An 11,622-nucleotide genomic window follows, 5' to 3' on the forward strand; every position below is an offset into this window, starting at 1 on the left:
ATATTGATAATTATATATACTTTGAGTCAGGAACTCAATTTCAGTGTTAGTGATATAATAGTTTTTGTCCACATGAATAAACAGTTGTCCCAGAACCATTTATTGAATAGACTCTCTTCCCCCCTCATCTATAAAAACTACTTTTCTCCTATCTCAGGTAAGTGTTTTGAATAAGTTTGTGTTGAAGCTCTTTTACAGTCCATTGTCCTTCTTATCTGTACCAGTGCTCTACTGAATCACTTGAACTTTAAGTCTTGATTGATACATGATATATGGTAAGAAAATATTCTCTCAAGTAATATCTTGCCTATTTTGGACCTTGCTTATTCCATATGAATTTTAGAATCAGCCTTGTTAAACTTCTTATTTTCTTAAGTTTATTTATTTATTTTGAGAGAGAGCACAAGCACTTGTGGGGAAGGGGCAGAGAGAAGAGAGTCAGAATCCCAAGCTGGCTCCACACTGTCAGCGTGGAGTCCAATTCTGGGCTCAAACCCACAAACTGTGATATCATAACCTGTGCGGAAGTTGGACACTTAACTGAGCCACCTAGGCATCCCTACTTGTTAAACTTCTTGAAAAAAACTCTGATAGAATTCTGTTTGGAATTACATTGATTGTATAGATTAATTTTGGGAAAAATTGTCACCTTGAAGATATTAAGTCTTCTTAGCCCTAATTGTGGTATATTACCATCCTTTATAGGGCCTTCATTGATGTCTTTCAATACAGTTTTATAGTTTCTCCACAAAGGTCTTAATATCTTAAGAAAGAAGTTATGTAGAAGATATATCTACATGGCATATACATGTTTTTGCTATTGTAAACAATATCAGTATTTAAAATAACTTTGTTATCACATTGTAAAAATGCAATTGATTTTGGAATATTTATCTTATACCTAATTGCCTTACTACACTTCTATGTAGACTACCATTCACATCTAAGCACATTGTATGTAGCACATATATTATATGTACATATGAGTCTATTTCTTCTTTTTAAATTCCTTCCTCCCTTCCTGTTCTTCTTTCTCTCTCTCCTTCCCTTCCCTCTCTTCCCCCTCCTTCATTGTCTCATCCTTCTCCTTCTCCACCTCTCTCTCTCTTTCTCTCCCTCTCTATCTCTCTTTTTTCTTTTCTTCTCTGGGTAGGATATCCAGTGCAATGATGATTAGAAGTTTATGGTGAGCCTTCTTGTCATGCTCCTGTTTTTAAAGAAAATATTTTCTTATTTTTCACTACTCAAATGATACTTATCACAGGCTTTTGGTGTGTACCAGGATAGATATCAGGTTAAAGACCTTAGAAAAGGTTTCTAAGAATTTTTTTTTTTTAAGTATCAATGGAGATCAATATTGTTTAATGCCTTTTCTTCATTTGTTCCCCCCAAAAGAACTATTAATTTGCTGAATTATGATGCTAATTTTATACTTAAACTACTCATATTCTTAGGATTAACAGACTTGTTTATGAGTAATTGTCATTTTATACACCGATTTAATCTCCCAATATTTTATTTAGAATTTTGGCATCTATGCTCATAAGTCATTTGTAACTTAGTAATGAGTAGTTTTTATTTATTTATTTTTTTAATTTTTTAACGTTTTATTTATTTTTGAGACAGAGCATGAACAGGGGAGGATCAGAGAGAGGGAGACACAGAATCTGAAACAGGCTCCAGGCTCTGAGCTGTCAGCACAGAGCCCGATGCGGGGCTCGAACTCACGGACTGTGAGATCATGACCTCAGCAGAAGTCGGCCGCTTAATCGACTGAGCCACCCAGGCGCCCCAGTAATGAGTAGTTTTTAGTGAGCAGTGTAATTTCTACCTTTCTTATGTTGTCCCTGTGTGGTTTGGTATCAAGGATATATTTTTCTCAGACTGAATTGGGAAATCATCTTGGTTATTTTGTTCTTAGGAAAAAGAAGTGTTACAGATTAGAATAATCTACTCCTTGGAAGTATGGCTTTGCTTGCATGTAAAACCACCTATGCCTGGTTTTATGTTATGTGTGTGTATATATGTATGTTTTTAAAAATATAAATTCAACTTTTTTGAAAACATTTTTTGAGGTTATTTATTTACTTTTTAGAGAGAAGGCACAAGCTGGGGAGGGACAGAGAGAGAGAAAGAGACAGGATCCCAAGCAGACTCTGCACTGTCAGCGCGGAGCCCAATGCAGGGCTTGGGGCTCAATCCCACGAACCATGAGATCATGATCTGAGTTGAAATCAAGAGTCAGACGCTTAACCAACTGACCCACCCAGGCATCCTTCAACTTTTCAAAAAATTTTAATGTTTATTTTTGAGAGAGAGAAATAGAGAGAAGGGGGGGGAGGGAGGGAGGGAGAGAAAGAGAGAGAGAGAACACACAAGAACGCAAGTGGGGGAGGGACAGAGACAGAGGGAGAGACAGAATCTGAAGCAGGCTCTGGGGCTCTGGGATGTCAGCACAGAGCCCCACACAGGGGTCAAACTCACGAACCACAAGATCATGACATGAGCTGAAGTTGGCCACTTAACAGACCCAGGAGCCCCCTGCTTTTTTTAAAATTCAGACCAAATTCAACTGCTTTTTTTAAAATTCAGACCTTTATTTGTGGCTAATATTCCACTGACAGAGACTTTGTATATTTCTGTCATATTTTTAATTATTTAAATCCAAGTTAGTTAACATATACTTAAATAATGGTTTCAAGACTAGAATTTAGTGATTCATCACTTATATAGAACACCCAGTGCTCATCCTAACAAGTGCCCTCCTTAGTGCCCATCACCCATTTATCCCATTCTTTCTCCCAGCTCCCCTCCAGTAACCCTCAGTCTTTTCTCTGTATTTGAGAGTCCTTTATGGGGAAGCCTGGGTGGCTCAGTCTGCTAAGCGCCTGACTCTTGATTTTGGCTCTGGTCATGATCTCACAGTCCAGTTTTCCTTCTCTCTCTCTCCCTCCCTTTATGCCCCTTCCCTGCTCACATGCTCGCTCGCTCTCTCTCTCTCTCTCGTGTGCTCTCTCTCTCTCAAAAAAGAAAAAGAGTCTCTTGTGGTTTGCCTCCCTCTCTGTTTTTATCTTATTTTTCCTTCCCTTCCCCTATGTTCATCTGTTTTGTTTCTTAAATTCCACATAGGAGTGAAATAATAGAATATTTGTCTTTCTCTGACTGACATATTTCACTTAGCATAATACATTCTAGTTCCATCCACCCTGTTGAAAGTGACAAGATTTCTTGCTTTTTGATTGCTGAGTAAATACAGCACTATCAGCAATAGCCAAATTATGGAAAGAACCCAAATGTCCATCGACCGATGAATGGATAAAGATGTGGTATATGTACACATATACATATATACATACAGTGAATTCAACTTTATAAATTGTTACTGTATTATTTAGGCTTCCTATTTTTTCTTAAAATTTTATAATTTTTTTAAGAAACTTGCTATTTCATGCAAGTTTTAGTGTTTATTGTCATAAAGATTTTTAGTATTTTCTATGAAATCTTTTTAAATCAATTAATTTTTTTAAAATTTTTATTTATTTTGAGGGAGAGAGAGACAGAGTGAGAGTGGGGCAGTGGCAGAGAGAGAGGGAGACACAGAATCTGAAGCAGGCTTCAGGCTCTGAGCTGTCAGCACAGAGCCTGGTGCGGGGCTCAAACTCATGAGCCATGAGATCATGACCTCAGCTGAAGTTGGATGCTTAACTGACTGAGTCACCCAGGCGTCCCTTAAAACAATTTTTAGTATTTATTTCTGTCCATTGATTTCTATTGAAATATAATTGATACACAATGTTACATTAGTTTTAGATGTACAACATAATTCAACAACTCAACAACTCTATGTGTTATGCTATGCTCACCATAGTTTAGCTCCCATCTGTCACCATACAATGCTATTAAAATACCATTGACTATATTCCCTACAATGTACCTTTCATCCTCAGGTCTTGCTCATTCCATAACTGGAAGCCTGTACCTTACTCACCTTCACCTCTTTTTGCCATCCTCCCACCCTCTCCCCTCAGGTAGCCATAGTTTGTTCTCTGTGTTTATGGGTCTGTTTCTACCTTTTTGTTTGTTTGTTTTTCAGATTCCACATGTTAGTGAAATCATAGTTTCTTTGTCTTCTTTGACTTACTCACTTAGGGTATTATTACCCTCTAAGTCCATCCATGTTGTCATAAATTGCAGGATCTCATTCTTTTTTATGGCTCAGTAGTACTCCATTATACATATATACCACATTTCTTTATCTATCATCTGTTGATGGACACCAGTTGCTTCCATATCTTGGCTATTGTAAATAATGCTAAAGTAAATATTGGAGTATATCTATCTTTTCAAATTAGTGCTTTCATTTTCTTTAGGGGAAATGTTTGGTAGTAGAAATATGGAATGGTGCGGTATTTCTATTTTTATTTTTATTTTTTAGGAATTTTCATACTGTTTTCCACAGTGGTTGAATCAATTTACATTCCTGATAACAGTGCAAGGGGGTTCCTTTTTCTCCACATCCTTGCCAACACTTGTTATCTCTTGTCTTCTGGTATTAGCCATTCTGACAGGCGTAAGGTGATACCTCATGATGGTTTTGATTTGCATGATGATCAGTGATCCTGAGCATCTTCTCATGTGTTTGTTGCCCACCTGTATGTTGTCTTTGGAAAAAGATATATTCAGTTCCTTTGCATATTATTTAATTGGATTATTTGTTTTTTTAGTGTTGAGGTGTATAAGTTTTTTAAAAAATATATTTCGAGTATCATCCTCTTATTAGATATACCACTTACAAATATATTCTTTCATTCAACAGGTTGTTGTTTCATTGTGTTGATGTCTTTCCTTGCTGTATGAAAGCTTTTGATTTTGACATAATCTCAATTATTTATTTTTGCATTTGTTTCCCTTGTCTGAGGAGATAGACCTATCTAGAAAAACGTTGCTTAGGCTGACATCAGAGAGATTACTACCTGTGTTTTCATCTAGCAGTTTTATGGTTTCAGGTCTCATATTTAGGTCTTTAATCTGTTTTGAGTTTATTTTTGTGTATGATGTTAGAAAGTAGTCCAGCTTCATTCTTTTCCATGTAGATGCCCAGTTTTCCCAACACCATTTATTGAATAGACTGTCTTTTCTCCCATTATATATTTTTCTTCCTTTGTCACAGATTAATCGACCATATAAATGTGAGTCTATTTCTGGGATCTCTATTCTGTTCCATTGTTGTACCTGTCTGTTGTGTGCCCATATCAAACTGTTTGGATTATTGCAGTTTTGAAATATATGTTGAAACCTGGAATTGTGATACCTCCAGCTTTGTTCTTCTTTCTCAGGATTGCTTTGTCTGTTTGGGGTCTTTTGTACTTCCATACAAATTTTAAGATGATTTAATCTAATTTTGTGAAAAATGCTCTTGGTAATTTGATAGGGGTTGCATTGAATCCATAGATTGCTTTGGGTGGTGTGGACATTTTAACATTCATTATTCTAATCCATGGTCATGGTATGTCTTTTCTTTTGTTTGTGTCATCTTCAGTTTCTTTCATCCGTGTTTTATACTTTTCGGTATATAGGTCTTTCACTTCCTTATTCTTTTTGGTGCATTTGTAAATGGAATTGTTTTCTTTATTATTATTATCATCATCATTATTATTTTTAATATGAAATTTATTGTCAAATTGGTTTCCATACAACACACAGTGCTCATCCCAATAGGTGCCCTCCTCAATAGCCCTCACCCAGCCTCCCTTCCCTCCCACCTCCCATCAACCCTCAGTTTGTTCTCAGTTTTTAAGAGTCTCTTATGTTTTGCCTCCCTCCCTCTCTAACTTTTTTTTCCCTTCCCCTCCCCCATGGCTTTCTGTTAAGTTTCTCAGGATCCACATAAGAGTGAAAACATAGGGTATCTGTCTTTCTCTGTATGACTTATTTCACTTAGCATCACACTCTCTAGTTCCATCCATGTTGCTACAAAAGGCCATATTTCATTTTTTCTCATTGCCATGTAGTATTCCATTATGTATATAAACACAATTTCTTTATCCATTCATCAGTTGATGGACATTTAGGCTCTTTCCATAACTTGGCTATTGTTAAAAGTGCTGCTATAAACATTGGGGTACAAGTGCCCCTGTGCATCAGCACTCCTGTTATCCCTTGGGTAAATTCCTAGCAGTGTTACTGCTGGGTCATAGGGAAGATCTATTTTTAATTTTTTGAGGAACCTCCACACTGTTTTCCACAGCAGCTGCACCAATTTGCATTCCAACCAACAGTGCAAGAGGGTTCCTATTTCTCCACATCCTCACCAGCGTCTATAGTTTCTTGATTTGTTCATTTTAGCCACTCTAACTGGCATGAGGTGGTATCTCAATGTGGTTTTGGTTTGTATTTCCTTGATGAGGAATGACGATGAGCATCTTTTCATGTGCTGGTTGGCCATCTGGATGTCTTCTTTAGAAAAGTGTCTATTCATGTTTTCTGCCCATTTCTTCACTGTATTATTTGTTTTTTGGGTGTGGAGTTTGGTGAGTTCTTTATAGATTTTGGATACTAGCCCTTTGTCCAATAGGTCATTTGTAAATATCTTTTCCCATTCCATTGGTTGCCTTTTAGTTTTGTTGATTGTTTCCTTTGCAGTGCAGAAGCTCTTTATCTTGATGATGTCCCAATAGTTCATTTTTGCTTTTAATTCCCTTGCCTTTGTGGATGTGTCAAGTAAGAAATTGCTATGGCTGAGATCATAGAGGTTTTTTCCTACTTTCTCCTCTAAGGTTTTGATGGTTTCCTGTCTCACATTCAGGTCCTTTATCCATTTTGAGTTTACTTTTGTGAATGGTGTGAGAAAGTGGTCTAGTTTCATTCTTCTGCATGTTGCTGTCCAGTTCTCCCAGCACCATTTGTTAAAGAGACTGTCTTTTATCCATTGGATATTCTTTCCTGCTTTGTCAAAGATGAGTTGGCCATACGTTTGTGGGTCTAGTTCTGGGGTTTCTATTCTATTCCATTGGTCTGTGTGTCTGTTTTTGTGCCAATACCATGCTGTCTTGATGATGACAGCTTTGTAGTAGAGGCTAACGTCTGGGATTGTGATGCTTCCCGCTTTGGTCTTCTTCAAAATTCCTTTGGCTATTCGGGGCCTTTTGTGGTTCCATATGAATTTTAGGATTGCTTGTTCTAGTTTCGAGAAGAATGCTGGTGCAATTTTGATTGGGATTGCATTGAATGTGTAGATAGCTTTGGGTAGTATTGACATTTTGACAATATTTATTTTTCCAATCCATGAGCAGGGAATGTCTTTCCATTTCTTTATATCTTCTTCAATTTCCTTCATAAGCTTTCTATAGTTTTCAGCATACAGATCTTTTACATCTTTGGTTAGGTTTATTCCTAGGTATTTGATGCTTCTTGGCACAATTGTGAATGGGATCAGTTTCTTTATTTGTCTTTCTGTTGCTTCATTATTAGTGTATACAAATGCAACTGGTTTCTGTACAATAATTTTGTATCCTGCAACTTTGCTGAATTCATGGATCAGTTCTAGCAGACTTTTGGTGGAGTCTATCGGGTTTTCCATGTATGATATCACGTCATCTGCAAAAAGTGAAAGCTTGACTTAGCTTTGCCAATTTTGATGCCTTTGATTTCCTTTTGTTGTCTGATTGCTGATGCTAGCCTAGCACTTCCAACACTATGTTAAACAACAGCGGTAAGAGTGGACATCCCTGTCATGTTCCTGATCTCAGGGGGAAAGCTCTCAGTTTTTCCCCATTGAGGATGATATTAGCTATGGGCTTTTGATAAATGGCCTTTATGATGTTTAAGTATGTTCCTTCTATCCCAACTTTCTCGAGGGTTTTTATTAAGAAAGGATGCTGAATTTTGTAAAATGCTTTTTCTGCATCGATTGACAGGATCATATGGTTCTTATCTTTTCTTTTATTAATGTGATGTATCAAATTGATTGATTTGTGAATATTGAACCAGGCCTGCAACCCAGGAATGAATCCCACTTGATCATGGTGAATAATTCTTTTTATATGCTGTTGAATTCAATTTGCTAGTGTCTTATTGAGAATTTTTACATCCATATTCATCAGGGATATTGGCCTGTAATTCTCTTTTTTTGCTGGGTCTTTGTCTGGTTTAGGAATCAAAGTAATGCTAGCTTCATAAAATGAGTCTGGAAGTTTTCCTTCCCTTTCTATTTTTTGGAACAGCTTGAGAAGGATAGGTATTATCTCTGCTTTAAACGTCTGGGAGAACTCCCCTGGGAAGCCATCTGGTCCTGGACTCTTATTTGTTGGGAGATTTTTGATAACTGATTCAATTTCTTCGCTGGTTATAGATCAACTGTTCAAGTTTTCTATTTCCTCCTGATAGAGTTTTGGAAGTGTGTGGGTGCTTAAGAATTTGTCCATTTCTTCCATGTTGTCCAATTTGTTAGCATATAATTTTTCTTAGTATTCCCTGATAATTGCTTGTATTTCTGAGGGATTGGTTGTAATAATTACATTTTCATTTATGATTTTATCTCTTTGGGTCATCTCCCTTTTCTTTTTGAGAAGCCTGGCTAGAGGTTTATCAATTTTGTTTATTTTTTCAAAAAAACAACTCTTGGTCTCATTGATATGCTCTACAGTTTTTTTTAGATTGTATATTGTTTATTTCTGCTCTGATCTTTATTATGTCTCTTCTTCTGCTGGGTTTGGGGTATCTTTGCTGTTCTCCTTCTATTTCCTTTAGGTGTGCTGTTAGATTTTGTATTTGGGATTTTTCTTGTTTCTTGAGATAGGCCTGGATTGCAATGTATTTTCCTCTCAGGACTGCCTTTGCTGCATCCCAAAGCATTTGGATTATTGTATTTTCATCTTCATTTGTTTCCATATATTTTTTAATTTCTTCTCTAATTGCCTGGTTGACCCACTCATTCTTTAGTAGGGTGTTCTTTAACCTCCATGCTTTTGGAGGTTTTCCAGACTTTTTCCTATGGTTGATTTTAAGCTTCCTCACATTGTGGTCTGAAAGTGTGCATGGTATGATCTCAATTATTTTATACTTATGAAGGGCTGTTTTGTGACCCAGTATGTGATCTATCTTGGAGAATGTTCGATGTGCACTCAAGAAGAAAGTATATTCTGTTGCTTTGGGATACAGAGTTCTAAATATATCTGTCAAGTCCATCTGGTCCAATGTATCATTCAGGGCCCTTGTTTCTTTATTGATCCTGTGTCTAGATGATCTCTCCATTGTTGTAAGTGGAGTATTAAAGTCCCCTGCAATTACCACATTCTTATCAATAAGGTTGCTTATGTTTGTGATTAGTTGTTTTATATATTTGGGGGCTTCAGTATTTGGTGCATAGACCTTTATAATTTTTAGCTCTTCCTGATGGATAGACCCTGTAATTATTATATAATTCCCTTCTTCATCTATTGTCACAGCCTTTAATTTAAAGTCTAGTTTGTCTGATATAAGTATGGCTATTCCAGCTTTCTTTTGACTTCCAGTAGCATGATAAATAGTTCTCCATCCCCTCACTTTCAATATGAAGGTGTCCTCAGGTCTAAAATGAGTCTCTTGTAGACAGCAAATAGATGGGTCTTGTTTTTTTTACCCATTCTGATACCCTATGTTTTTTGGTTGGAGCATTTAGTCCATTTACATTCAGTGTTATTATTGAAAGATATGGGATTAGAGTCATTGTGATGTCTGTAGGTTTCATGCTTGTAGTGATGTCTCTGGTCCTTTGGGGTTCTTGCAACATTTCACTCACTGAATCCCTCTTAGGGTCTCTTGTAGGGCTTGTTTAGTGGTAATGAATTCCTTCAGTTTTTGTTTGTTTGGGAAGACCTTTATCTCTACTTGTATTCTGAATGACAGACTTTCTGGATAAAGGATTCTCGGCTGCATATTTTTTCTGTTCATCACATTGAAGATTTCCTGCCATTCCTTTCTGGCCTGCCAAGTTTCAGGAGATAGGTCTGCCACTAGTCTTATGGGTCTCCCTTTATAAGTTAGAGCGTGTTTATCCCTAGCTGCTTTCAGAATTTTATCTTTATCCTTGTATTTTGCCAGTTTCTGCATATGTCATGCAGAAGATCAATTCAAGTTATGTTCGAAGGGAGTTCTCTGTGCCTCTTGGATTTCAATGCCTTTTTCCTTCCCCAGATCAGGGAAGTTCTCAACTATGATTTGTTCAAGTACACGTTCAGCCCCTTCCTCTCTCTCTTCCTCTTCTGGAATTCCTATTATACGGATATTGTTCCATTTCATTGCATCATTTAGTTCTCTAATTGTCCCCTCATACTCCTGGATTTTTTATCTCTCTTTTTCTCAGCTTCCTCTTTTCCCATAATTTTATCTTCTAATTCACCTCTTCTGTCCTCTGCCTCTTCAATCCGAGATGTGGTCGCCTCCATTTTATTTTGCACCTCATTTATAGCATTTTTTAGCTCCTCATTACTTTCTTAGTCCCTTGATCTTTGTAGCAATAGATTCTCTGCTGTCCTCTATACTTTTTTCAAGCCCAGCAATTAATTTTATGTCTATTATTCTAAATTCTTGTTCTGTTATATTGCTTAAATCATTTTTGATCAATTTGTTAGCTGTCACTACTTCCTGGAGTTTCTTTTGAGGAGAGTTCTTCCATTTCATCATTTTGGGTAGTCCCTGGGGTGGTGCTGAACTGCAGGGCACTTCCCCTGTGCTGTCTGGAGTAACTTGTGTTGGTGGGCAGGGCTGCAGTCAGACCCGATGTCTGTCCCCAGCCCACCGCTGGGGCCACAGTCAGACTGTTGTGTACCTTATCTTCCTCTCTCCCAGGGGCAGGACTCACTGTGGAGTGGTGTGGCCCATGTCCGGGCTACTTGCACACTGCCAGGCTCGTGGTGCTGCTTTGGTGGGATCTGGCGTATTAGCCGGGGTGGATCTGCAAGGTGCACAGGGGCAGGAAGGGCAGGCTTAGCTTGCTTTGCCATTGGTGGTCCCCTGCAGGAGGGGCTCTGCAGCACCGGGAGGGAGGCAGACCCGTCAGAGGGATGGATCCACAGAAGCACAGCATTGGGTGTTCAAGCAGTGCAAACAAGTTTGGTGATGGGAACTGGTTCCCTTTGGGATTTCAGCTGGGGGATGGGAGAGGGAGGTGGTGCTGGCCAGCACCTCTGTTCCTCGTGGAGCTGAGCTCTGTCTTCCAGGGCTCAACAAGTCTCCCTCCCGGTGTCCTCTCACCCTTCAGCTCTCTGAGAGCAGAGCTGTTGACTTTTAACATTCCAGGTGTTAAGTCCCGCTGGCTGTCAGAACTCATGCAGTCTGGCCCCTCTGCTTTTGAAAGCCAGACTTGGGGACTCTGCCTTGCTGGGCGGGCTGCCCCTCCACCACCCTGGCTCCCCCTTGCCAGTCTGTGTAGTGCTCATTGCCTCTCCGCCCTTCCTATCCTCTTCTGTGGGCCTCTTGTCTACGCTTGGCTCCAGAGAGTCCATTCTGCTAGTCTTCTGGTGGTTTTCTGGGTTATTTAGGCAGATGTTGGTGGAATCTAAGTAATCAGGATGAGGTGAGCCCAGCGCCCTCCTATGCCACCAGCCTCCCCTCAAGAACTGGAATTGTTTTCTTAATTTCTTT

Source organism: Lynx rufus, unplaced genomic scaffold (genome assembly GCF_022079265.1).
Source record: "Lynx rufus isolate CCGP_SWC_20201006 ecotype Redwood Valley unplaced genomic scaffold, mLynRuf1.p SCAF_8, whole genome shotgun sequence".
NCBI lineage: Eukaryota > Metazoa > Chordata > Mammalia > Carnivora > Felidae > Lynx > Lynx rufus.